The following is a 27,857-nucleotide window of genomic DNA, read 5'->3' as shown; positions in this document are numbered from 1 at the left end:
AATGGCTAGAAAATTATAATGGAACAAATACATGACATAAGAATACGACTCTCAGGCATGATATATTGTTCAACTACAAAAGCAATAGGAAGACATTTTCCAATATTTAAAAAAAAAACTTAGAAATGCAGAATCCATGAGTCTTTCTTGAAAAAAAAGGAACAAAAAGCAACTGGCAATGAAACCTAGCAATTCAGTGATGAATCAAAGAACTCAGAATGAACAAGATATACTAAAGGGCTGGGAGGCAATGGATCCACTTGAACATAGGAATTTATATTAAATAATCATAGTAATTATGATTACAGAATAGAAAGTAAATATAATAAACATAGGCAATATAAATTAGTTAAAATGGTTAGCTGAGGAGAGGAGACGGGCAAAAGCCTCACATTTCATTGCAAGGAATCAATCTGATGTGTTTAAAACTGGAATATGCAGCTTAAAAATATAATGGTTCTAACTGAGGTGGATTTACTCTAATGCTAATGAAGCTTAAGTTTCAAGGTTTTTTATCTACACAGGTGATTTGCTTTTCTCTATGCCCTGGAAGGGGTCACAGCAGTGCATTCACATTGTCATGTTTTTATAAAATTTGTAAAATATACTCCATTTTCTTAGAAAGGGCCCCCAAATTATATAACTTTCCCACAGAAATCTTGATCCACTCCTGCTCAAACCTCTTAACATTTTTCATAACATTTTTTCTTAACCATATGGGAAAATGTCATAACCGTAAGGGAAAATAATAACTCCTATAGTAAGTAGACAATTATTGGAAGTTCAGCAATTATTTAGCTTTCCTTACCTTTATTTTTTTCTGCTGTTAAATACAATAAAACCTTTCTTTTTTTTTTTTTTTTTTTTTTTTTGAGACAGTCTTACTCGGTCTCCCAAACTGAAGTGTAGTGGTGCAATCTTGGCTCACTGAATCCTCCATCTCCTGGGTTCAAGCAATTCTCGTGCCTCAGCCTCCTGAGTAGTTGGGATTATAGGTGTGTGCCACCATATCAAGCTAATTTTTTAATATTTTTAGTAGAGATGGTGTTTGGCCACGTTGGCCAGGCTGGTCTTGAACTCCTGGCCTCAAGCTATTCACCTGCCTTAGCCTCCCAAAGTGCTGGGATTACGGGCATGAGCCACCAGTAAAATAAATTTTAATTATTTTATTTTTACATAGTATCAGTAGTATGACTCCATGGTTATAAAGTATTTCTATTCATACAGCCATGTGTCAATCCCTTTGCACATATTCAGAGAAAGAAGCTTTAAATCATGTAAGTCTACTGCTAAAGGTGGTTCTTTCTGGGTGGTGGCATTTGGGATAATTTAAAAATTTAATCTTTATATTACGTGCATTGTCTAAACTATTTATTGTGATGATATAACAAATATTTCAAAAATGATACAATGATTTTTTTTCCTTCAAATGCCAAGGTGGTAACAGACATTATTCGGGATGGTGAGAACTATAGGGAATTGTTATTTTCTACCTTGCATTTTCCTGTGTTTTTTAAATTTCAAAAATGTTTTCCAAAATTTGATATTCTGAATAATTCCACATCTCTTCCTTTTTTTTTTTTTCCAGCCAAATCACTATTATTTCTCACCTGGACTACTCTCCTAGTCTTCTGTGTGGTCCCACCTGTGCCCATCCTAGTCCTGGTATTACCAAGTCTTTACACAGCAGCCAGTGTGTGCTCTTCAAATGTAAAGCGAGCATACCTCTGCTTTACCTTCTCCAGTTGCTTCATACTGTTTTTAGAATAAAACCCAAACTCTCTGCTGTGACCAGCAAGGATGACCTGAGTTGACCAGGATCCAGTCACGCTGGACTGCTTTCTGTCCCCCAAACACATTGTACTTGTTCCCCCTGACAGCTCTTCCATGAGCTGTTCCCCTGGGCTGGAATAGCTGGTTCCTTCTATCCAGGTCTCTGTTGGAGGGCCACCTTCTCAGGGAGACCTCCAAATTTTCTAAAGGTAGCATCCTTCCCCCTCCACTTCCCTCTCCAGCACTTCACCCTGCTGCACAGCCTCCATGGCCTTTATAACCATCTGAAATGATCTTCTCCATTTATTTATTTACTTGCTTTGTATCAATCCTCTCCCACTAAATATCTGTTCTAGAAAACTAGGACCTGGTCTATCTTGTTCATCATTATATCTCCTGCTCAAAGAATGTGCCCAGAAGATAGCAGACACTTAATAAATATTTTTCCACTCAATGAATACAGAGATTGTTTCTCAGCTTAAAAAACCTCATGTTTGCAAAGATGTCTTTTAAGCCAGTTGTTTAGAATTCAGAATGCATGGTCTTTCAAACAAGCCACAGTACAAATAATAATTCAGTATCAAGCCTAGCTCACAAAAGTCTACTGGACCCATAATGGGTTAAAATTCTGTGTGTCTGCAACAAAAATGCTAGAAAGTCAACATGATGAATTATCACTGGGAAAACAAAAATTTTAAAAACATTTTAACTGATCTACATATGAACGAACTATGACTATTATTTCTCTCTCATATTGGAGATTTTTGTGGACGTTCTGAAGAGGATGTCAGAGAATTTTTTTTTTTTTTTAAGACAGGAATATAATGGCACAATCTCGGCTCATTGTAACCTCCACTTCCTGGGCTCAAGTCATCTCCTGCCTCCTGACTAGCTAGGATTACAGGCGCCCACCATTATGCGTGGTTAATCTTTGTATTTTTTTGTACAGATTGGTTTTACCATGTTGCCCAGGCTGGTTTCGAACTCCTGGGCTCAAGTGATCCACCTGCATCAGGATCCTAAAGTGCTGGGATTATAGGCATGAGCCACCACAACCAGCTTCAAAGCATTTTTAAGGGTTGTAGAAGTTTCTAGTTTTTTACTGGGTATAACTTCATTCAAAAATGTACAGCTTTTGGCTCCTTTGATAACAGACATACCACTGTGAATACTTATCTGTCATTACTTGAGTCACTGTTTGTGTTAAAAATGTAAAAGAGGAACGAACAGAACAAGTTTCCAGAGGTATTAGGAAGAGAGGGGACTCAGAAGGAAAGGGATTAAAGAGGACATGTGATTGGAAAGATATCTTAGCTAAGAGCAGTAAATGAAAGGAAAGAAGTAGTTAGTGACAAAGGATCAGAAGAAAATGGGGAAGATAACTTCTTCCTGTTAGCTCCTAGGAAATTTTATCTTCCAAGACAGCTTGGCTCCTGTCTAGAGTAGTTCTGGGTGGGTAAAAGGAGGGAGGGCCAGTTGGTAAATAATGTTGAAATTTAAGAGACTATATATTATCTAATTTGAGGCTTTGTCCCAAATTTGGTTTGGAGTGAGTTTTTATGACTGATCTTCCAGTAGGGTGAAATAAACAGCATCATTCATATCAGGAGTATCAACCAACCCATAGGAGATATTGAGGAGACGATGCCAGACCTTCCATTCTGAAGGAAAGCTATAGTGCAAGAAAACAATTTGAACCAATTATTTTCATACTGTTGACAGTTAAAACAGAAAAAATATATTAAGAGCCAAGATACTGCATATGGTCTGCAAGTCTTTTCTGGAGAAATGAATCATGAAGATAAAGAGAAGTGGCTTATTTTTACAGTTATATCTTATATTTCTAGAAAAATAACCACAACATGGTCTTGGTGTCTAAACATAGGGAAATGAGACTTTTATGAAAGTTACACAACACAAAAACATACCACCTGTTGCAGTTACAACTATGTGCAAATCATTTCCAAGCCTTAACTAAAACCAAAAACAGATAATAAAACTCATAGTTACAAACATTATTCTAACTGAACTATGCTTTGAAAATGACTGAATGCTCAAATATTCTTAAAACACAATGTTCTCTTGCCAAGAAAGAGTGTTGTTCTTAGGCCACAAAACCCAGCCCAGTTCAATGCTACTAGAGCTACAGAATCAAGCACCCTCCAAACATAAGGCCAAACAGCCTTGGGGGCACCTGATGAGTCCAACACAGTCTTCCCATGTGTCTCACAGGCTGCTGTCTGTAGTGACAGAGATGCTAGAATATGGTAAAGCTGGGTATCTAAGAAAATCTCAGTGTAGTCCTTGAGTTCCCAGAGAATGTTCTTGTGGCTTATCCTCCCAGGTTAGTAGTTTCAGTTTAGTACACTAATTCCAAACACTAAAGAGATGAATCCATTAAAGTTAGTTACTGAAAAACTGTTTTGAGATTTACCTAAAAAAAACAAACACGCTATAGAATTTAGTAACAGAGAAGATCAGAATATGCACTGTTGCTTCTGCCCATTCAAATTTTGTTTCGATATTCTCTGCATTTCCTCCTATTTCCATATGAGAAAACTGCCAGTACGTCTCTGCTGTGTAAATACCAGAATTAAGAAATATTGGCCAGACATAAAGATTTTTAGAAAATTAATTTTGGATATTTAAACAAGCCAATATATTCTCACAACCTTTTTTTTTTTTTAAAAGAACTTAGTTTAATCATATTTTTGAATTCTAAAAAATCATCTCATGATTCCATGTAGAGGAAAAAATCAGATGAACAGGAACTGTTTTCATTTCACACTGGAGTTATAAGAAAGGTTAATTTTTGCATGAAAATTACATCTACATAAAAATAGATTTCTGGAACAATGCATTATTGACAGTTAATGTGGGAAGATAAATGCATTCATGTAAATGTTCTTTCTCAAGCAAATTACTAAATATATTGACAGTTCTGCACTTTGAAAACAATCATTTTAAGGAAACCAAATATACATACAAGAGTAAAGACATTAATCAATGTAATATTTCACTTGAATATGCATACAATCTTTTCAGTTTATTGATAGATATTGCTATTAAATTCAGTAGCAAACACTTATGGTTTGTTATCGGTTATTGTCCACAGAGAAAAAAATGGGTAGCTAATTGGAGCCTTTTCACACTTCTGTTAATTACTGGTGGTCCATAGAAGATGTTACAGTTTCATTACCAGCACTTGTAAATATATTAATCAAGTCTAAGTCACCACTATAAAATCCAAAATGTGGCAAAACCAAACATACCTATACAAATACAAATGTTTTACTCATGATCATCCATGACTTTAATCAAGCAGATCTTCTAATTAATTTTCTCAGGACATTTATTAGTTTGACGGATATTACTGTAGCATATGTTGATGTCAAGCATCTGGTCAGAAATGAGGGCATCAATAAACTCTACCTGGTGCTTCTACTGAATGTGCTAATGCTATAAACACCTGTCAATGCTACCGCATTTATTTCAATATAAGATTCTGACAACATGTCTGCCTTTCATTTAGAGAAAGGATAAACCTACTTTGAAATGTATCGTGCTCAAAAATGCTTATTCAATGAATGGTGCAATAAGAATGGCTTAATAACAAACTGGAAAACATCTGCCAACATTTCAAATAGAATAACAACATCATAAATGATTATTAGGAGCGCCTTTCCCCACAATGTACTGTCAATTTATACCCATTTCGAATACGTAGAGTAACTTTAAACAAATACAATACTGCTATCTTAAAGAAAGCGATTCCTCAAATATTTCTGACCAAAAGTAGTCACAAGCAGTAAATTAATAAACAAGAAGTGTATCAGAATTCAATTCATGCATAGAAATTTGGCTAAACTTGCAAACTTCTTTGTTGTTAACTGTTCAGAGACTGTCACTTTAAACTGCTGACAGACAAAATGCACTTAGGCAGTTTTATTCCTAAAAACTACTTATCCCAAAATATCAAATTAAATAACGTACCACGCTGTATCTATATTTCAAAATCATTTTAATGGAGATTTGATCTCCAGATAGAGGCAAAACACTGTTCTGTCCCTCAGGTCTCCATTAGGGAAACTGTAATAGTACGGGTGGGTGTCTCCCATTTCTGACACATGAATCTATTGTCACTCTACTGACACGGCTTAAGAAAAAAATATTGCTTCTACTCAAGGTGCCAAACTGCACCAAGCAAAGTAACTCCAATGCAGTAAAATTAAGTTTAGCAATTAGCAACTGCAGGGCAAAGTTTCCAGCCTTGAACAAGGAGCACTGATACTTGACTATTTACCCCCCCCCCATGTTATATTTTCCCCTGCATTCTGAAGGGGTTTTAAAAAATACTTGTAACAATGTTTTTGTATGACACTGCAATTAAGTCTCCCAGGCAGCATGCATCTGTTTTAATTTCATTTGTACTCGTTACTCCTTTCTTCGCCATCTGAGTCCAAGAGAATCACTGCTAACACACCCAGCACTACTCAGGATAGACAACGACAGAATGAAACACTTCTGAAGAAGCCTTTCCGGTGGCATAATGCCAGCACTACTCATTATAGCCTATTTTATCACAGAGCCGTCAACATTACGGACTCGAATAACCCAGATACCAGCGGCATTCCCTTACACAAGCTCACCGGCGGAGTGCAAGGAACACAGGTTGGGAAGAAACCTCCGAGAGGTTTTTTAATCTTTCTTCCTTCTGACTTTCAACTTTAACGTGAAATCTGCCCCAAAGAAGAGAACTAGACTCTCTTAGTACCTCGTGCAAACCTTCAGAAAAGTCTTAGGTTGTACCTAAATTCCTCATGTTGCATTCCAACACTATTTCCTGTAGTTCTCCCTTTCCGGATGCAAGAGTCTACACAGCAAATATCCTTACAAGCGTTTAAGAATCATTAAGCAATTCCGAAGTTCCCGGTGTCTCCAATCTACTGATCCAACGTGCCCAGCGCACACTAGCAGCACCGGGACTGAATTTCGAGTCTTCTCAAACTCACATCTCGGTCGCTCGGAGAAGAGAAATGGTAACTGCAGCAAGGACTCACCTTCCTGGCCAGTCTCCGAAAATGCGAAACCTTCCTCAGCCAGCCGTTTGTTTTACGGGCTGTGCTTATAAACGGCTGGTTTTCTTGGAGGAAAAATGAACAAATAAACGAAGGGGCGATGGCAACATCCCAACATATACAGGACCTTGTTTGGCTTTTGGCAAGTTGTAACCTGGAGTAAAATCACATCCAAGTTACAAGCACGCAAATTGGAATTTCGCTGGAAACACTGATCCGACCTTCACCGAAGCAGCAAATCATAGTCTCTGCTGCTCTGCTCCTGCTCTCCAAGGCTTAGCGTTGGAAAGTCCATGCCCACATTCCCCTCCAATTAATCAATGTAGAAAGAAATACGAGGGGAGAGAGAGAGGGAACACGCTCCACACCAACACTGCAAGCGTCTATTCTTCCTGCTATTCCTTAAAGGTGATGCACAGCGCACCTGGAAATTACACGGACTTGGCATGGCTTTCTAATATTAAAGACAAAAACGACCTTTGGAAAATATACACTGAAAGTCAAACCATTTGGAGAGACACCCAGCAATTGACCGCTTCAAACTCCTCGGAACCCCAAAGATGAGGAAAGGAAATGGAAAATGCATCCAACCCGGGGGTGGTGGGGGAATCGATAACCAAAACAGGTTTGAATTAAAAAAAAAAAAAGCCCCCTCCACCCCCCCACCGTGGAGACTCCTAGCTGAGGCTGCAACACCTGCCCCGGCAAAGCGTCTCCGCAGCCTTGCCTGCTTGCCCGACTCGGCTTCCTCCGCCTCTGCCCCGGCTGCTGCACCACTTCTTGGAGCCGCATCTCGACGAGCGGGGGCCGCGGAGCGAGGGGGCAGCTGTGCCGTTACTCACCCGAGCCGCTCGGGCTGGCCGCGAGCCGGGATCCGCGAGGGCTGGCGGGCTCCGGCCCCCGAGGACGCAGACATGTGGCTGGAACCTCCGCTCCCCTAGCCGTTGCCTCTGTGCATCTTTCTGGGCGCCCCCAGCAAATGCGAGCGGAGAGGCGAGGGCGAGCGCGCCGAGGAGGGGCGGGAGAGGCGCCGAGCCTGGCCGCGCCGCGCTGCGCCGAGCGCCGGGCTCTCCCCACGAGCTCCCCGGGCCCGCGCGCGCGTCCCCCACCAACCCCGCCCCCCGCGCCGCGCGTGCCCCTCACCCCCCGCCGCGCGCCCTCGCACGCGCCCGGCCCCACGCGGCGCGCGCCAGCCCAGGCGGCGGCGGCGGCGGCCGCGCGTCCTCCCCCGAGCGCCGTCTCCAGGGCTGCTGGCGGCGCTCTCCATTGTTCGGCGGCTGCTGCCCGGCGTGGGCGGCAGGGCGGGTGGGAGGTGTCGGCTAGGCCGCCGGGGAGGGCTTACCGCTCGGGCGGACCCTCACTGCGAGAGCGAAGCGGGCCCAGGCGCGGCGCGCGGGGGCCTCCTCCTGGCTCCCCGGCACTCGCTCCGGCTCGGCGCCCCTCGCTTCCTCGGTTACTATGGATATCTCGCTCCTCCGCCGCCCCCTCCGCGCACTCGGGGAGGCCGCCGGGGCGGTAGCAGCCGCGCGGCTCCGCGGGTGCCCAGGTGACCGGCTCGGCAGCGGCAGAGCAGTAGCAGTAGCTGTCACCACCGCTGTCACTGCGGTCGCCGCCGCTGGAGAGAGGAGGACGAGGGGCGGAAGCAGGTCCTGCTCCGTCTGCCCCAGAGGCCACCTCGGGTTTCCTCACACTAACCAGGCAGCTTCGTGTTCACCTCGCAGGAGACGCCTCGGCAGTCCTCCACCTGTGTGCGCCGGTGGCGCTCGCCTGTGGGATTAGCGTTCCAGCTGTTCTCACGGCGGATGTGATCGGCCCCCAGTAGACTTGGAGGGTCACGGGTGAGGTTTTGATAAGGTTCAAATACCCCTCACCCCTGCCCCCGGTTTTCACCAAACTTACCATTGCCCTGCTACTAATAGTTGTAGAAATTTACTTTGGCAAAGGTTTCTTTTCAGAATTATGCCAATTAAATCCGACCTTAAATGACGAGGCTTTTCTCCTATTTTTAAAAATCCCAGTCTTTCCCCTTGCCATAAATAAATAAAAATAACTCGTGGCTTACAGGCTGCTTAATATAACAACATTTTAATGAGCATATCAGGTAATCCACAGGCTTCATTCCAAGTTCCATCCGTGAAGTGTGAGTTGCTTACTTAGTCCGGGGGTAAGAACTGCAGATTCCCAAAGAGAAGAAGCAGTGTCTTAAAACAAGGTAACACCATCCCAATGGTCTATAAATAGGTTGGAATGGGGGTACTTTAAGTGAAAGTATTTAAAGAAATGGATAACATTATGATGAACTTCCAACCGTACTAATAATCAACCCTGCTGTTCAGGAGACATTCACTTTGTAAACTTTACGACTAGGCATTTATTGCCTTGAAACCAAACCAAAGAAAGATTTTGACCAACTGCAATATTCAGGCTCTAAAATAGAAATATGAATCGATTATTAAATAATAGGTAGCATTTACTGAGCACTTACAGTTTTCCACGCATCTGTGCATTATCTCATTTAATTTACAACTCTGTGAAGAAGGTTTCATTATATTAACCTCACTTTACAGATAAAAAAGGCTCAGAGAGGTCTGCAACTAGTAGTTTTGGGACAACTTTCTTTTCCTTAAACAGGAAACTAAATGCCCTCTGTTTTGTCCACCCTCGTGCCACTGTCTGGTAGAGTAGGTGTTTTCTTGGTTTCCCAATCATGAAAATGACCAAAGAATGACATTTCCCAGGTCATCATTCTCTTGTGGATATTGTTCTCTTATAACAATATTGGGTAATCTCAAAGAGCTGTCATTTGTTGGCGGTGAACTACAGGCTATTCGGAAAGGAGGTGTAAATCATTTTTTCATCATGTCCAGGTCTCTGCACTCTAGAGTCATTTGGGATGTTTTGTGTTTGAACCACCTCTAGAGAATGATGGAAATTTCATTTTCTGTCAGCTTTTCTACTTGGCTAGTGAAAATGCTTCTTGGGAGAGCTGGGAGGGGAAGTCGCTGTCTATGGTGGCCGTTACTGAAGCCCCATTCAGCAAAATCAGTTTATACTCTAAATACTAGAATCCTGCTTAATTAAGAGCTTCTGCACAGCAAAATAATAAACAGAGTTAAAATACAACCTTCAGAATGGGAGAAAATATTTGCAAGCTATGCATCTGAAAAAGGACTAATATCCATAATCTATAAGGAACCCAAACAAATTAAGAAAAAAAAAAACCAACCCCATTAAAAACTGGGCAAAGGACATGAACAGATATATCTCAAATGAAGACATACAAGTGGCCAATAAACACATGAAAAACACTCAACGTTGCTAATCATCAGAGAAATCCAAATTAACACCACAAAGAGATAGTCTTGCACTAGTCAGAATGCCTATTACTAAAAAGTCAAAAAATAAAAATGTTGGCAAGGTTGCCGAGAAAAAGGGAATGCTTATAAACAGTTGGTGGGAATGTAAATCAGCACAATCCCTGTGGAAAACAGTATAGGGATTTCTCAAAGAACTAAAAATAGAACCACCATTTGACCCAGCAATCCCAATACTGGGTATCTACTCAAAGGAAAATAAATTGTTATTCAAGAAGATACCTAGACTTCTATGTTTATTGCAGCACTATTCACAGTAGCAAAGAAATGGAATCAACCTGCGTCAATCAGTGAATCCTTGGGTAAAGAAAATGTAAACCTACATCATGGGATGATACTATGTAGCCATAAAAAAGAATGAAATCATGTCTTTTGCAGCAACATGGATGGAGCTTGAAGCAGTTATCCCAAGTGAAATAAAACCAGAAAAGCAGTACCACATGTTCTCATTTATAAATGGGAGCTAAACCGTGGGTACAAATGGACGTACAGAGGGAAACAGTAGACACTGGGGACTCCAAAAGCAGGGAGGATGGAAGGAGATTGAAATTTTAAAATTACTTACTGGGTATATTGTTCACTATTTGGGGGATGGGTACACTAGAAGCCCAACCTCACCATTATACAACATAACCATGTAACAAACCTGCATCTATAAAAATATAAAAAATAAACAGCTGTTAATTTTGCAAAATAAGTAAATTAATACTACAGTCTGGAAATTAACCTCATCATGGCACTAATAAAATTTGGTGATATCCTCCAGTATTGTATATTAAAACATAAAGATCTTATCAGTATAATCTAATGGAGTAAAAACACTAAATCATTCACAGGAGAATGACTTTTTACTCTACAGCACTAAAATAGTCTCTATTCGTTGTTGAATTTTAGATATTTTTAGGTACTGCAACAGCATAAAGGAGGTAAATCATTTCCTGAAACCCTTACAGCAAAGAAAATAGCTATCTAGAGAGGTTAAGTCCCTTGCCTAAAAACCTTACAGCAAAGAAAATAGCTACCTAGAGAGGTTAAGTCCCTTGCCTAAAAACCTACCATAATTAGAAGCAGGCATAAAATCGTGAATTCTTGCCACAGAATCACTTACCATGATTCTGTGATGCACCAGGATATTGAATGTCAGAGTGATTTTTTCTTCAGCAATTTCATTTTGTGTGCCTAAAAACAATTTCCAATTTATGTGATTTGAAAAACAGATAATATATAGTCTCATGTAATATGTAGCTCATGTTCATTTATGTGGAGTGTATCTAAATCTTATTCTAATTATATTAAGTAATATTGTTTCATACAAAGCGAGACAGTTTAGAAAAAACTCTTACGATACTCATTTCTGACCACTTTAACCCAGTGAAAAGTGAAGAATTAATTTCATTACAGGTCATCAAGAATGCAACCCTCTCAACATAAACTGCTTATTTAAGAACAGCCATTTTATATCAGAAAGGTCTAATATTTAAGATTCCCCACTTTCCTATATTCTTCCTTTGTATTAAAAAATTATTCAGGGGACCATGTTGAATATTCCAGCCTCAAAAATCCAAAGACAGTGGTAATTTTTCTAAGAGGGATGTAAAACACTGATAAGAGGCCCTTTGTAAAATTTAGAGGAATAGAATTTTAATAGTTTATTTATTTATTTAGTGGTAATATAATGCAATAGTTAATCTCCTAACTTTGGAATAAGCCCTGTGGGTTCAAGTCATGGGTATTCAAGTTAATCGGTTTCGTGATCTTCAGTAAGTTACTTTTTTGAGCCCTGTCATTCCAATTTGTAAGAGGAATGTGATAATATTGTAAGCTACTTCATAGAGTTGTGGTTGGAAGGAAATTAGATTACCAATGTGTAGTACTTTTCACTAAGCACCACACTCCTTTTCCCTAAGTAACACACATTGGTAATATCATTTAGCTAGGTTAAAATTTCCAGTTACTCAATCACATACGAATCTAGGTGTTTCTGTGAAGGTGTTTTGTAGGTGTAAAGTCCATAGTCAGCTGATTTTAACTAAGGGAGATTACCCTAGTTGAAAGTTCTCAAGAACGGCTTCCCTGAAGAAGAAATTCCACCTGTGGACAGCAGTGTCAGCTCTTCCACAAGGGTCCTCACCTGTCCTTCCTGATGGCTGGCCTTAGCTCAGTCTTGTCCAGCCAGTCCCCACAATCATGTAAGCCAGTTCCTTGCAATAAATCTTTTACTATATGTTGCCTACTGATTCTGCTTTCTGATTGAATCCCAACTAACACACCATGTAAAGTATTAACTATAGTATCTGCCACATAATAAACATTCTAAAAATATTAATTTTAAAAATATACTGAACAGCTCTCATATTCACAGCACTGAGGTATACACTCTGATAAAAATGACTGAGAGCTCCGAAATAGAATAGGGCTAGGTCTCCCTATTTAGAATAGGGCTTTTGTCTCCAATGACAGTAACCTCAACCAGTAAGGGATTTAATGTTTTAGTATAATTTCCAGGAAAACAAGGGAAAAGTGCCAACAAGGTTGATTATTCCATCTGGAGTTATGTAGGGGAATTATGCAAATTGAGTATGAGGATAGTTTCCTGGGTTAGGAAGATAATGAACAAAAAAGGCAATCACTCTTTTCTCAACAGAGCCATTCAGATTTAACACCTGAAACTAGATAGGCCAGTTTTCATAGGTCAACCATGGAATTCCATCATGTAATAAAAATTTATTTATGACTTGGTTTTAAGCCAATTGGAATTATATACTTAAGAGAACTGCCTTGAGATTCTTGGAGGAAGAAATACTCTTATATTTAAAAGTATTAAAGTAAAATATCTTTCTTATTTTGATGTTAGCTTATCTTAGTATTCTACAATGTTATGCCTTAGATCTTTGAATTTGTTTTGTGCATTTTTAGGCAAGGAAAAAATACTTATATCACTAAAAAGCAGGCATAGCACAAACCTACTTAAATAGAATCTGCCTCCATCCTTCAGAATTATAATGCCAAACTTACCAAACTTAAGGCTGGAAATATCTCATATGAGTAAACAAACCTCAAGGATGTAGTCTCAGATATAAATAGGATTAAGAGGTGATGAAAAAGGAAAAGACAGACAGAGAGAGAGAGAGAGAGAGAGAGAGCGCGCGCAAGTGAGCATGCCTTTTGGTTTTATATTAAAGCTCTGAAAATTTAGAGTGAATATTACAAATATAAGTGTTTTAAATTGTGTGTCTGCATGTGTGTCTGTGTGTATTCACTAGAGAGAGCTGTCCCATGATCCTTTATACCATAATAGTAATTTTCTTAAAGGTAGTGCTATTGCTATAAAAATGCTTTTACTCATTATGCAAAGATTTATTGAATACCTGTGATGTCACATGTTGAGCTGGTTGCTGAGGGATAGGAAAGTAAATTAGAGATGGACTCTAATCTTGTGAAACTCTCTCTGGGTAACTCCAATTTATCCTCATTGATTTCAACTAACATGTGACTTTTTCTAGGAAAAGTTTTGTACTTCTTTTGCGCTTTACTGGCCTAGGCAGTTCTCTTTTGCTCTCACAGTAACTTTGAATCCACTAATATTGCATTTATCATTTTTTAGTAATTAGCCAACTGATTATAAATCTCCCTATAAGACTGCATGAGGTCGGGGAATGCTGGGAAGATGGCCGCCTAAGAACAGCTCAGGACTTCAGCTCCAGGTGAAAGTGCAGAGGGTGAGTGGACGCCGCATTTCCAGACGAACTCTTATTGCCCATAGACCAGGAGATACCCAGGCAGAGGGGTCGCCAGCGTCGCAGTCCCAGCCGGTGCGGCTGTTTTGGCCCCTGTGGGGCTGATTCCGCCCGCGCAGCTGCTGTGACCACTTCCTGTTGCTGTGGTTCTCCGTACAAAAGCCACTGGTCTGGGAGCCCTCTTAGCTGGCGAGCAGAGCCCTGAGACGGCAGAGTTGCCCATTCATCTGAAATAGCGAGTCAGGCCAGGAGATTCCTAGGCAAAAAATCCGCCAGGAGCCGGCGCCGCAGTTTGAGCCGACTCCGTGAGTCGCAGCACGGGAGATCCCGGCGCCTTTTCAACAAGTGACCACAACGCGGGGTCGTTCAACTTAAAAGAAAAGACTCTGAGTCAGGGAGCCAGGTGATCAGGCTCCGTTGGTCCCACCCTTCCACCCCCAACAACAACGAAAACAAAAACAGTAATTGGAAACCCTCTGGGTTGAGCCCTTCAAACCAAGCACAGCTGAACCAGGACGGTCCGGCTCGGTGGTGGAGGGGCTTCCGCCATTACTGAGACTCTCCACCACTACGGAGGCAGGCTGCCATTGCCGAGGCAACCCGCCGTTGCCGAGGCAACCTGCCACAACAGAGAGAGTCTGCCATAACAGAGGCGGGGCCACCATTGCCAAGACAGTTCTAACTATGCCCATATAAAAAGGACTACAGGGAAGAGCTCAGGGCAGCTGGGCGGAGCCCACAGCAGCTCAGCAAAGCCCCTGCAGTGGCAGGCAGTGGCTAGGCGTGCTGCTAGCTGGGCGGGTCAGACCTGAAAGAAAAATCAAAAAAGGCAGTAGTGCAACGGAAACTCATAAAGCTCCAACTCCCTGGGACAGAGACAGACAACAGGTGGATAAACTCACAAAAATGGGAAGAAACCAGCGCAAAAAGGATGAAAACTCCCGAAACCAGAACACCTCTCCTCCTAAAAGGGATCACAACTCCTCACCAGCAAGGGAACCAGACTGGATGGAGAAGGAGGGTGATGAAATGACAGAATCAGACTTCAGAAGGTGGGTAGTAAGAAACTACAGTGAGCTAAAAGAACATGTTCTAACCCAACGCAAAGAAAATAGGAACCTTGAAAAAAGATTGGACAAACTGCTGACGAGAATGGACAGCATAGAGAGGAGTATAAGTGAATTGATGGAGCTGAAAGACACAACACAAGAACTTCGTGAAGCATGCACAAGCTTCAACAGCTGAATTGACCAAGCAGAAGAAAGGATATCAGAGGTCAAAGATCAACTCAATGAAATAAAAAGAGAAGGCAAGAACAGAGAAAAAAAGCGCAAAAAGGAATGAACAAAATCTTCAAGAAATGTGGGACTATGTGAAAAGACCTAATCTACGTCTGATAGGTGTACCTGAATGTGATGAAGAGAATGAATCCAAGCTGGAAAATACTCTTCAGGATATTATCCAGGAAAACTTCCCCAACCTAGCAAGGCAGACCAATATTCAAATCCAGGAAATACAGAGAACACCACAAAGATATTCCTCAAGAAGAGCCACCTCAAGGCACATAATCGTCAGATTCACCAGGGTTGAAATGAAAGAGAAAATGCTAAGGGCAGCCAGAGAGAAAGGTCGGGTTACCCACAAAGGGAAGCCCATTAGACTCACAGCAGATCTCTCAGCAGAAACCCTACAAGCCAGAAGAGATTGGGGGCCAATATTCAACATCCTTAAAGAAAAGAACTTTCTTTCTTTCTTTTTTTTTTTTTTTTTTTTGAGACGGAGTTTCGCTCTTGTTACCCAGGCTGGAGTGCAATGGCACGATCTCAGCTCACCACAACCTCCGCCTCCTGGGTTCAGGCAATTCTCCTATACCTCAGCCTCCTGAGTAGCTGGGATTACAGGAACACGCCACCATGTCCAGCTAATTTTTAGTATTTTTAGTAGAGACAGCGTTTCACCATGTTGACCAGGATGTCTCGATCTCTTGACCTCGTGATCCACCCGCCTTGGCCTCCCAAAGTGCTGGGATTACAGGCTTGAGCCACCGCACCCGGCCAAAGAAAAGAACTTTCAACCCAGAATCTCCTATCCAGCCAAACTAAGCTTCATAAGTGAAGGAAAAATAAAATCCTTTGTGAACAAGCAAGCACTCAGAGATTTCGTCACCACCAAACCTGCTCTACAAGAACTCCTGAAAGAGGCTCTACAAATATACAGGAACAACCAGTACCAGCCACTCCAAAAACACACCAAATGGTAAAAGAGCATCAACACAATCAAGAATCTGCATCAACTAACCAACAAAACAGCCAGGTAGCATCAAAATGACAGCATCAAATTCACACATAACAATACTATCCCTAAATGTCAATGGACTAAATGCCCCAATCAAAAGACACAGACTGGCAAATTGGATAAAAAGCCAAAACCCATCAGTGTGCTGTATCCAGGAAACCCATCTTACATGCAAGGATACACAAAGGCTCAAAATAAAAGGATGGAGGAAGATCTACCAAGCAAATGGAGAGCAAAAAAAGGAAGGAGTTGCAATTCTCATCTCTGATAAAATAGACTTTAAAGCAACAGAGATCAAAAGAGACAAAGAAGGACATTACATAATGGTAAAAGGATCACTGCAACAAGAAGAGCTAACGATCCTAAATATATACGCACCCAATACAGGAGCACCCAGATACATAAGGCAAGTTCTTAATGACATAGAAAGAGACTTAGACTCCCACACAATAATAGTGGGAGACTTTAACACCCCATTGTCAATATTAGACAGATCAACCAGACAGAAAATCAACAAGGATATCCAGGACCTGAATACAGACCTGGAACAAGCAAACCTAATAGACATTTACAGAACTCTCCACCCCAAATCCACAGAATATACATTCTTCTCAGCACCACATCACACCTACTCTAAAATTGACCACATAATTGGCAATAAATCACTCCTCAGCAAATGCAAAAGAACAGAAATCATAACAAACAGTCTCTCAGACCACAGTGCAATCGAGTTAGAACTCAGAATCCAGAAACTAACTCAGAACCGCACAGCTTCATGGAAACTGAACAACTTGCTCTTGAATGTTGACTGGATAAACAATGAAATGAAGGCAGAAATAAAGATGTTCTTCGAAACCAATGAGAACGAAGACACAACATACCAGAATCTCTGGGCACATTTAAAGCAGTCTCTAGAGGAAAATATATAGCAATGAGTGCCCACATGAGAAGAAAGGAGAGATCTAAAATTGACACCCTATCATCAAAATTGAAAGAGCTAGAGGAGCAAGATCAAAAAAACTCAAAACCTAGCAGAAGACAGGAAATAACTAAGATCAGAGAAGAACTGAAGGAAATAGAGACACAAAAAAACTCTTCAAAAAATCAATAAATCCAGGAGCTGGTTTTTTGAAAAGATCAACAAAATAGACCACTAGCCAGATTAATAAAAAAGAAAAGAGAGAATAACCAAATTGATGCAATAAAAAACGATAAAGGGGATATCACCACAGATTCCACAGAAATCCAAACCATCATCAGAGATTATTACAAACAACTCTATGCACATAAACTAGTAAACCTGGAAGAAATGGATAAATTCCTGGACACCTGCATCCTACCAAGCCTAAACCTGGAAGAAGCCGAAACCCTGAATAGACCAATAACATGGTCTGAAGTCGAGGCAGCAATAAAGAGCCTACCACCCAAAAAAAGCCCAGGTCCAGATGGGTTCACAGCCGAATTCTACCAGACATACAAAGAGGAGCTGATACCATTCCTTCTGAAACTATTCCAGACAATCCAAAAAGAGGGAATCCTTCCCAAATCATTTTACGAGACAAACATCTTCCCGATACCAAAACCCGGCAGAGACTCAACAAGAAAAGAAAATTTCAGGCCAATATCCATGATGAACATAGATGCAAAAATCTTCAATAAAATACTGGCAAACTGATTGCAACAGCATATCAAAAAGCTCATCCACCATGATCAAGTAGGATTCATCCCGGGGATGCAAGGCTGGTTCAACATACGCAAGTCCATAAACGTAATTCACCACATAAACAGAACCAAAGACAAAAACCACATGATTATCTCAATTGATGCAGAGAAGGCTTTCGACAAAATTCAACAGCCCTTTATGCTAAAAACCCTCAATAAACTAGGTATTGACGGAACGCAACTCAAAACAATAAAAGCTATTTATGACAAACCAACAGCCAATATCATACTGAATGGGCAAAAACTGGAAGCATTCCCTTTGAAATCTGGCACTAGACAAGGATGCCCTCTCTCACCACTCCTATTCAATATAGTATGGAAGTTCTAGCCAGAGCAATCAGGCAAGAAAAAGAAATAAAGGGTATCCAAATTGGAAAGGAGGAAATCAAATTGTCTCTATTTGCAGATGACATGATTGTATATCTGGACGACCCCATCATCTCAGCCCAAAGTCTCCTGAAACTGATAAACAACTTCAGCAAAGTCTCAGGATACAAAATCAACGTGCAAAAATCACAAGCATTCCTATACACAAGTAATAGACTTCAAGAGAGCCAAATCAAGAACAAACTGCCATTCACAATTGCTACAAAGAGAATAAAGTACCTAGGAATACAACTAACAAGGAACGTAAAGGACCTCTTCAAGGAGAACTACAAGCCATTGCTCAATGAAATAAGAGAGGATACAAACAGATGGAGAAACATTCCATGTTCATGGTTAGGAAGAATCAACATCGTGAAAATGGCCATACTGCCCAAAGTAATTTACAGATTCAACGCTATTCCCATCAAGCTACCAATGACCTTCTTCACAGAACTGGAAAAAAACACCTTAAACTTCATATGGAACCAAAAGAGAGCCCGCATAGCCAAGTCAATTCTAAGCAAAAAGAACAAAGCGGGAGGCATCACACTACCGGACTTCAAACTATACTACAAGACTACAGTAATCAAAACAGCATGGTACTGGTACCAAAACAGAGATATAGACCAATGGAACAGAACAGAGGCCTCACAGGAAATACAACATACCCACAACCATCTGATCTTCGACAAACCTGACAAAAACAAGCAATGGGGAAAGGACTCCCTGTTTAATAAATGGTGTTGGGAAAACTGGCTAGCCATGTGCAGAAAGCAGAAACAGGACCCCTTCCTGACACCTTACACCAAAATTAACTCCAGATGGATTAAAGACTTAAACATCAGACCTAATACCATAAAAACCTTAGAAGAAAATCTAGGCAAAACCATTCAGGACATAGGCGTAGGCAAGGACTTCATGGCCAAAACGCCAAAAGCAATGGCAACAAAAGCCAAAATAGACAAATGGGACCTAATCAAACTCCACAGCTTCTGCACGGCAAAAGAAACAGTCAGTAGAGTGAATCGGCAACCCACAGAATCGAAAAAATTTTTGCAGCCTACCCATCTGACAAGGGGCTGATATCCAGAATTTACAAAGAACTAAAGCAGATCTACAAGAAAAAAACAAACAAGCCCATTCAAAAATGGGCAAAGGATATGAACAGATACTTTACAAAAGAAGACATACAGGAGGCCAACAAACATATGAAAAAATGCTCATCATCACTGGTCATCAGAGAAATGCAAATCAAAACCACATTGAGATACCATCTCACACCAGTTAGAATGGCGATTATTAAAAAATCTGGAAACAACAGATGCTGGAGAGGATGTGGAGAAATAGGAACACTTTTACACTGTTGGTGGGAATGTAAATTAATTCAACCATTGTGGAAGACAGTGTGGCGATTCCTCAAGGACCTAAAAATAGAAATCCCATTTGACCCAGCAATCCCATTACTGGGTATATATCCAAAGGATTATAAATCATTCTACTACAAGGACACGTGCACACGAATGTTCATTGCAGCACGGTTTACAATAGCAAAGACCTGGAACCAACCCAAATGCCCAACGATGATAGACTGGATAGGGAAAATGTGGTACATATACACCATGGAATATTACACAGCCATCAAAAACGATGAGTACATGTCCTTTGTAGGGACATGGATGAACCTGGAAACCATCATTCTCAGCAAACTGACACAAGAGCAAAAAATCAAACACCGTATATTCTCACTCATAGGTGGGTGTTGAACAATGAGAACACATGGACACAGGGAGGAGAGCACTACACACTGGGGTCCGTTGGGGGGAAATGGGGGAGGGGCGGGGGGGTGGGGAGGTGGGAAGAGATAGCATGGGGAGAAATGACAGATATAGGTGAGGGGACGGAAGGCAGCAAAACACACTGCCATGTGTGTACCTATGCAACAATCTTGCATGTTCATCACATGTACCCCAAAACCTAAAATGCAATTAAAAAAAAAAAAGACTGCATGAGGTCAAGCATCTTGTTTAAGCAACCTCTATTTATGCTCGGGTCTTGTCCCCAAATAGGCATTAGGCAAATACTTTCAGAATGAGTGAAAGAAATCTTGGGATATGCTGAATTTTAGTTGCTTTCCAAATGAAAATATGCAGAAAGCATATAAATCTGGAGCCGAGGACAGAGATGGAGGCAAGGGATACAAATCTGCATTAGCTGATTACTGGTAGTTGGAAGGCCTGGGTGGATTATCTTCAATGAGACTGACATGTAGAATTGTGAACGAGAAAGTCTGAGGTCAGAACTCTAGACAGCGCCCACACTTCCCATTTTTATCTGTAGGATGAAACATGGCCCACACAGTTAGGATGGAAATGTTTTGGGAAACCCCAACCCCAAATAAATCTTTTCAACCATGTGAGCAAGTTTCTAATAGATACTTCAGAACTAAGCTACTGTAGAGACAGGAGCACTATACATATGGATTTATAATCATGACATTGTGGAACTTTACCGTCCAATATGTAAAGCAGGGTTTTAAATTTTGCAGAATAAATAAATGAATAAATGTTAGTATATGTTAATAGAGGGCATGGAATAGAAGTCAGAGAGAGAAAGAGCATCTGTGGAGACTCTCCGATTCTCTCTCTCAGTGGAATCAAGGAGTCCCGCGAGTTAGGCATCGGGAAAGGCTCTCTGGGTGGTGAACAGACATGTGTGGCTATTGGTGGTGCATGTCCACCACAGAAGCAGCACGACTCTTCCTTATACTTAGGGCTTTTTTTGGCATTAATGAGAAGTAAGACACAGACTGACTCCCAGCGCTTACCAATTTTGCTATTCTTATTGCCTCATCATACTTTGCTGTAGGAAAATCCCTGCATTTGGATCACAAATTTAAAACAACACTAGACTGCCTGTTAGCCATGTGCATATTTACAGATCTGACTACGAGCTAATACAACCCAGAGTGAGCAGAAGGGACTTATACTTTTTCCTGAAGGCAAGCAGGCTTGGAGTCCAGGGGGAATGAATGTAAACACTGAGACCCATCTGCCCCAGTCTTCTGAATTAAAACCTAGGAACTTCTTTTTGATGTTAACTCTATTCAAGGCCTGAGCCACACATAGCTCCACTGAGCCATAGCTAAGACTTCTGCTTGCAGCCTTTGCTTAGAGCTGGCCCCCAAGAGTCAGTTTCATCTGTACAGCACAGTTGGTAAGTACCTCATCTTTCCAACACCTTTAGGCAACAGAACAGCCACACTGAACACTTACAGCAACTTCCAAGTTTAGCAATGAAAGAAGAAGACTCCAGTAACCTGATCTTGGTGTTTGTTTTACTAAACACTTACACATCCCAAATTTCACAGTACAACCTTCTTTAAATATATCAGATCATAATATCTGATTTTTCACTTAGGAAAATATGGTTAAAGCACATTAGAGACTTGTACTTGGAGTATTCAAGGAGGTAGCATAATATGTAGAAAAAGTCCATGGACTCAGACCATAGTTCAAGTTCAGCTCTATCATATTTACTGGTTGAGCAACTTGCTTAACCTCACTGCAGGTCAGTTCCTGCATCTGTAAAATGGGGATAAGTGTTCTTTAAATGTGTTGTTTAAGGATGAAATAAGTACACTCATATAAAAATCTAGCACAGTCCCTGGAGCACAATAATTATTCAACCAGAGAATTAAGTTCAACCTCATACAAATTCATAAGCCTTCAGAATCAAGAGGTTATTCCAGCTTATCAACAGAACTAAATAACAAAGCTGATTCCTACAGCACCATCTAGTGTGCTTATCAGCTGTGTAAGTGAGGAGGAAGGAGCCCATGCACTTGGGAGGGGACAGTCACTTTTTATATTGGAGACTCATAAAAAAGGTTTAATTTTTTTCTCTACTGGATTTTTAGAGGACAAAATAGTCTATCATTTGATGGTGATTACGTATATTATTATGATAATTCTCTAGGAATGCCCATTAAGGATGCTGAAATGTACTAGAAGGACAAAGGAAGAAAGAATGACATAATAAACATTAAAACATAATCTGGGGTTGGGATAATTGAATCTTAGGATAAAATATCATGGCTGATGTCCATTATTTTTTCCTGCTCAACACTCAGTACCTCTACTCCTCTGTTACCAATAGTCTGATTTGTAATTGGGGACCCAACTTTCCCACACTTAGCTATGAAATCCCAGATAATCAATAAGAGCTAGCCATGGAGTGGACCCATGAGCCACTAGCCAAGCAGAAGATTCCATCATGTGGCCACAGTGGTTTGTTCAGAGATGGTCAGAACGAAGACTATTGGAACTACTGAGAAAAAGGAGCACTCTTCTCACTAGGGCTTCCGATGATGAGCCTGATATTACCAGAGTGCCAGGTGTAATGACTGGAGCTGCCAAGGGCCATCCTGTGGAGAGGGTCTGCCCAAGAATGAAGCCATTGCAGAGAAATATGGAGTGGATTCCAGTGATAGCTTTTGAGGCTCTGGATCCAGTCATGCCTGAAACCTCTGGACTTTATCTCTGATGTGAGCCAATACGTTTTTCATTTTGCTTCAGCCACTTGGAGTTGGGTTTTGGCAATTGTAATTGTAAAGTGTCCTGATTTCTTCAGCAGGGAACTCAAGTATAATTTATCTCAACCTCCCCTCTGATGTTTGAATCTTCTCTACAACTTCTAATAAGAGAGTCACTCAAACAAGGCTTGGACTTCTGACAGGGAGCTCATTACCAACTGAAGAAACCCATCCATCTTTGGGACTTATATTACTACAACAATTTTTCATATACCGAGTGAAAGTTCCTGTAACCTTTGTAGTTACCACTTACTTTGTACCCAGGAGACCATGTGCTATGTTGTACTTATAAATGTACATTATAATTTAATTCTCAAAACAATCTTATGATATAACAATTATTTTAGAAGCTGCCTCACAAATCCAAGTGAGAAATGACAAGGGGCTGAAGCAAGGGCTGTGGGGATGGGGATAAACAAGATGAGGAGGGATCCAGTGATGTACAGATGTAGCATACAGGTGACTGAGTGGAGAGTGAGGACAAGAGTGGAAAAGGAGGCTAGGAGGACCTCCAGACAACAGACAGGTGGTGAAAAGCAGGGAGAAACAACTTGGATGGGAAAGATGAAAATTCTGCTGTTTATCCCAAGAGTTTCTATAAATTGAAGGGGGTCAGTATTTCCAAGGGCACATGATAGCTCTACAAGTTTTTAAAAAATTTTAACTGAATTTGGTTCAGTGTTAAGAAATAATCACCAACAGAATTGGATGTGCATCAGAGGCAAAGTTTTAGAAGGACCTGTAATTTTCGCACAGATCTTTAATCACATGAGTGCAAGTCAGGATAACACGTTTATGTTCAGCCCTTAAGGCTGGTTTCTCCCTTCTTTCATCCTGCCAGTGCCCCAGGAGGCAGCGAAGAGGATCCAGAGAACTCAGCATGAGGATGCAGCAGAGTTTGCCTGAGACACAGGGGATGGGAGTCTGACTGTGAGGTCTAAGAACCAAAGAGAAGTGCATTCCAGTGGAATATGTTTCTGGGAATGGGAAAGAGGTAGAAAGGGAAGAAACCTATTTTATGTATACCTACTATGTGCCAGGCTCTTTTATGTAGGATTATTATTAATATTTTAATACCACTTTTTTTTTCAAATGTAAAAACTGTGGAGGTCTGAGAAGTTAAGTAATTTTCCAAGATCAAACAGCGTTAGAATTAAATCCAGGATGTATGTATGCCTCTGAGATCACTAATTTCTTCATTATGCTATGCTATCTCCTTAAATAATTAGCAGTTACAAGATGCAAGTTATAAGTTGACAAAATATATTCACATGGTATCTGGATTAAAAACCCAGAAGGCTAGTATTTCTAATATTGTTCCTATTCTATAGGTTACGAAACTGAGTCCCTAAGAGATTCACTGACTTGCTCAAGGCCATATAGCTAGTAAGTAGAACCATAGCTGGAACTAAAGATTCCTAACTCCAAGATCTGTGTATTTTCCCATGACACTGCAGCAACTACCCTGGGCAAGCTACTATGAAGCTGGACTTTGTCAGAACAGTGACACATACCAGCTTTGCTCTGAAACGTTCTTTCCTGCAAAGGAACACACCCAACCTGGTGCCTGTGGTAGTGCTTGCTTTCACCCTCATTGGCTCACAAGAGAAAGACTCCAAGGCAAAAAGGAAGAGGGGTCCTAGAGTTTCTGATGAGGATAGGGCAGGGGTGCAAGAACAGTTAGTCCTCTCTCAGGGCTGGGTGTGAAGGCTCCTACCTGTGATTCCAGCACTTTGGGAGGCCGAAGTAGGAGAACTACTTGAGTTCAGGAGTTTGAGGCCAGCCTGGACAACATAGCAAGACCCCATCTCTACAAAAATTTTTAAAAATTAGCCTGGCATGGTGATGGGACCTGTAGTCCCAGCTATTCAGGAGGGTGAGGCAAGAGGATCACTTGAGCCCAGGATGCTGAGGCTACAGTGAGCCGAGATCGTGCCACTGCACTCCAGCCTGGGTGACAGAGTGAGATCCTGTCAAAAAAAAGAAGGAAGGAAGGAAGGAAGGAAGGGAGGGAGGGAGGGAGGGAGGGACGTGAGACAGAGGACCCAGGCATTTTTTAGCCACAAATGCCAAGGGGATAAAAAATAATAATTAAAAAAAGAATAAAAGAATGGTTACCCCACTTTCTTTCTAGTGAACACTAGGATAGAATCTATAGTCCAGTGCTGTAAAAATTTACTCAATCCACGATATCTATACATTTTGTTGGGACTTGGGATAGAATGAACCATTGTTTCCTTAGGACGGAAATGACTGGGTAGAAATAATGTGGGAAGCCACATTAACTCTTTCAGGCCATTAGGCTATCATTTAGTAAACTACTACATTGTTCTAAATGCACCCCTAGTGGGTATGGAGGGTGAGAATGTTCTAATTTGCCTTTCTCTCCTTTCTCTCAGCTGCTTTCTCCCACTATGATGTAGAACAAGAAGCTGTTTAATAACTGCTCTATTCCAAATCACCGAATGCTCATATAACTACTACACAAAAGTGCCCCTGCAGGTCTGCTATACTGGAATCAAATTTATATGTATGATATGAGGGGTGGGGGCTGCAATCTGGTACCCACAGGATCTAAAGTTATTCAGGGCACCAGGGTATCCCAGATTTTCAAGTTCTGGGTTAGCGGAGGGCATGTGACCAAGAGCCCATGTTCCTGGGGAGGGAACCGATGCTGCTGGAAGCCACAGGGCAGGAATTTCTCCACTTAAAAGGGAGGATCCACAACTCTGATCTGAGGAGGAGTCCATGTCTCTGCCTTGGCATGTATTTTACAAGGGAAAATCATAGAAAGGGCAGGGTTTTCCCTGAAGACTGGCTTCCCCCTATCACTCAGGATGCATGGCCACTATCAGTTGAAGGAACTATCATTTTTCCTCCCTGATTGAAAAACAAAAGTATCAAAGCTCTCCTTTGCTCTTACAAATTTGGGGCTATTAATTAAATGCCCAGTAGAGATGCTGGGGCCTAATATTGTTTCATAATGGCAATTACAGTGACAACACATTACATAGCATTAAAAGTTTCTGAAGCACTTTCATATTCGTTTTTTTTTGAGATGGAGTTTCGCTCTTGTTACCCAGGCTGGAGTGCAATGGCGCGACCTTGGCTCACCGCAACCTCCGCCTCCTGGGTTCAGGCAATTCTCCTGCCTCAGCCTCCTGAGTAGCTGGGATTACAGGCATACGCCACCATGCCCAGCTAATGTTTTGTATTTTTAGTAGAGACGGGGTTTCACCATGTTGGCCAGGATGGTCTCGATCTCTTGACCTCGTGATCCACCCACCTTGGCCTCCCAAAGTGCTGAGATTACAGGCTTGAGCCACCGCGCCCGGCTCATATTCGTTTTTTAAAGATTTTTTTTCAATTTATCAGCTTTGTTGAGGTAGAATTAGCAAGTAAAACACGTACACCTGTATGTATTCAAGGTGTACAATGTGTTGTTTTGATATATACAGACATTGGGAAATGATTTCTACAATCAAGCTAATGAACATATCTATCCCCTCACACAGTTACTGTTTGTGTGTGTGTGTGTGTGTGTGTGTGTGTGTGTGTGTGGTGAGAATACTTAAGATCTACTCTCTTTATGAATTTCAAGTATTTAATACATTAGCACACTGTATATTAGGTCCCCTGAACTTATTCATAACTGCAAGTTTGCACCCTTTGTACAACATATCTCCTTTGCATATTCATTGTTGGTCAGGGCTATATTGATGGACATGCAAAGATGGGCCCCATTCTTGGTTTAATTCTCTGCAGTCACAGTTTTGTAATTCCAAATAACTTTAACTTGAAATTAGTATTTTGTAAGTGAGGTCTGATGGGACGATAGAGCATGTGCTGGGCTTGCAGCCTTAGCTCACTGCTGTCCTGCCTTCCTGGGATGGGATTTTGGCTGCCTGCTCCCTGCCTCATGCTGGTGCTGCTCAGGGCCCTGCCCACTCTGCCCCCTCACTCCACAATCACTGCTGCCCTTTGTCTGGGTGGCAATCAGGTGGCACTGGCAGGGGGAGGAAAAAGACTGGCTTGGAGTCAGTCCTTGCCCACTCTCCTCCCCTAGTGGTGGTGGGGAGTCTCAGCATGGAGGGTTACCCACCTCATGGCTTTTGGGGGTGGGCAAGGCAGCAGCCATCCTTGTCCTTAACTGCAACAGTATGGTTTGTTTGGTGGGTGATATGATTTGGCTGTGTCCTTACCCAAATCTCATGTTGAATTGTAGCTCCCATAATTCCCACATGTTGTGGGAGGGACCCAGTGGAGATAATTGAATCATACTGTTTCCCCTATACTGTTCTCATGGTAGTGAATCAGTCTCACAAGATCTGATTATTTCATAAGGGGTTCCCACTTATGCTTGGCTCTCATTCTCTCTCTTGCCTGTTGCCATGTAAGATGTGCCTTTGCTCCTCCTTTGCCTTCATCTATGATTGTGAGGCCTCCCCAGCCATGTGGAACTGTGAGTCCATTAAACCTCTTTTTCTTTATAAATTACCTAGTATCAGGTATGTCTTTATTAGCAGTGTGAGAACAGAGTGATACAGTGGGCAACATAGTTGGTGACTCTGCATAGGTCTCTCACCTATCTCTGACCCAAGTACCAAGCACATCCTGGCCTAAGGATTGTAATCCCTTGGATATTCACCTGTCTGCTGTGGGTCAGAGTGGTGGGCCTGTAGGAAACAGAGATTGACTTTCCTGTCCCTGCCCAGGCCTCACATTTTCATTTTATACCATGCCTTGCAAAATATATGGCTAGCCCTGTAGTTGACATTTATGATAATATCCATGCAAGCTAGATAGGACAAGAATGTTGCTACTGTTATGTCTACTTCCATTATTTCTACTGCTGGGGAGGCTGCCATTGCCTTCTCTGTGGCTTGCACTGGGGCAAGCACTCCACAATATATCATCCACT

The 27,857-nt window shown here is 41.4% G+C and overlaps 1 protein-coding gene across 38 annotated transcripts in view; it reads right to left on the bottom strand.

Moving 5' to 3' along the window:
* ANKS1B (ankyrin repeat and sterile alpha motif domain containing 1B) overlaps positions 1-27,857 on the bottom strand; it is a 1,271,383-nt gene that overhangs the window by 166,349 nt on the left and 1,077,177 nt on the right. For 11 of the 38 annotated variants that reach the window (XM_039471678.2, XM_010340203.3, XM_039471681.2 and 8 more), the window contains exon 1: positions 7,694-7,838. The exons of 26 other annotated variants lie outside the window; for them this stretch is intronic. The gene's annotated coding sequence lies outside the window, so the exon portion shown is untranslated. Of the gene's footprint in view, positions 1-7,693; positions 7,935-27,857 lie in introns of those variants that run through there. One more of the 38 variants, XM_039471676.2, reaches the window with a different exon arrangement.

The sequence above is a fragment of the Saimiri boliviensis genome, chromosome 7, assembly GCF_048565385.1.
Source record: "Saimiri boliviensis isolate mSaiBol1 chromosome 7, mSaiBol1.pri, whole genome shotgun sequence".
In the NCBI taxonomy this organism is placed as follows: Eukaryota; Metazoa; Chordata; class Mammalia; order Primates; family Cebidae; genus Saimiri; species Saimiri boliviensis.
The sequence above is the reverse complement of the archived record's forward strand: the minus strand, read 5'-3'. Positions and strand labels throughout refer to the sequence as shown.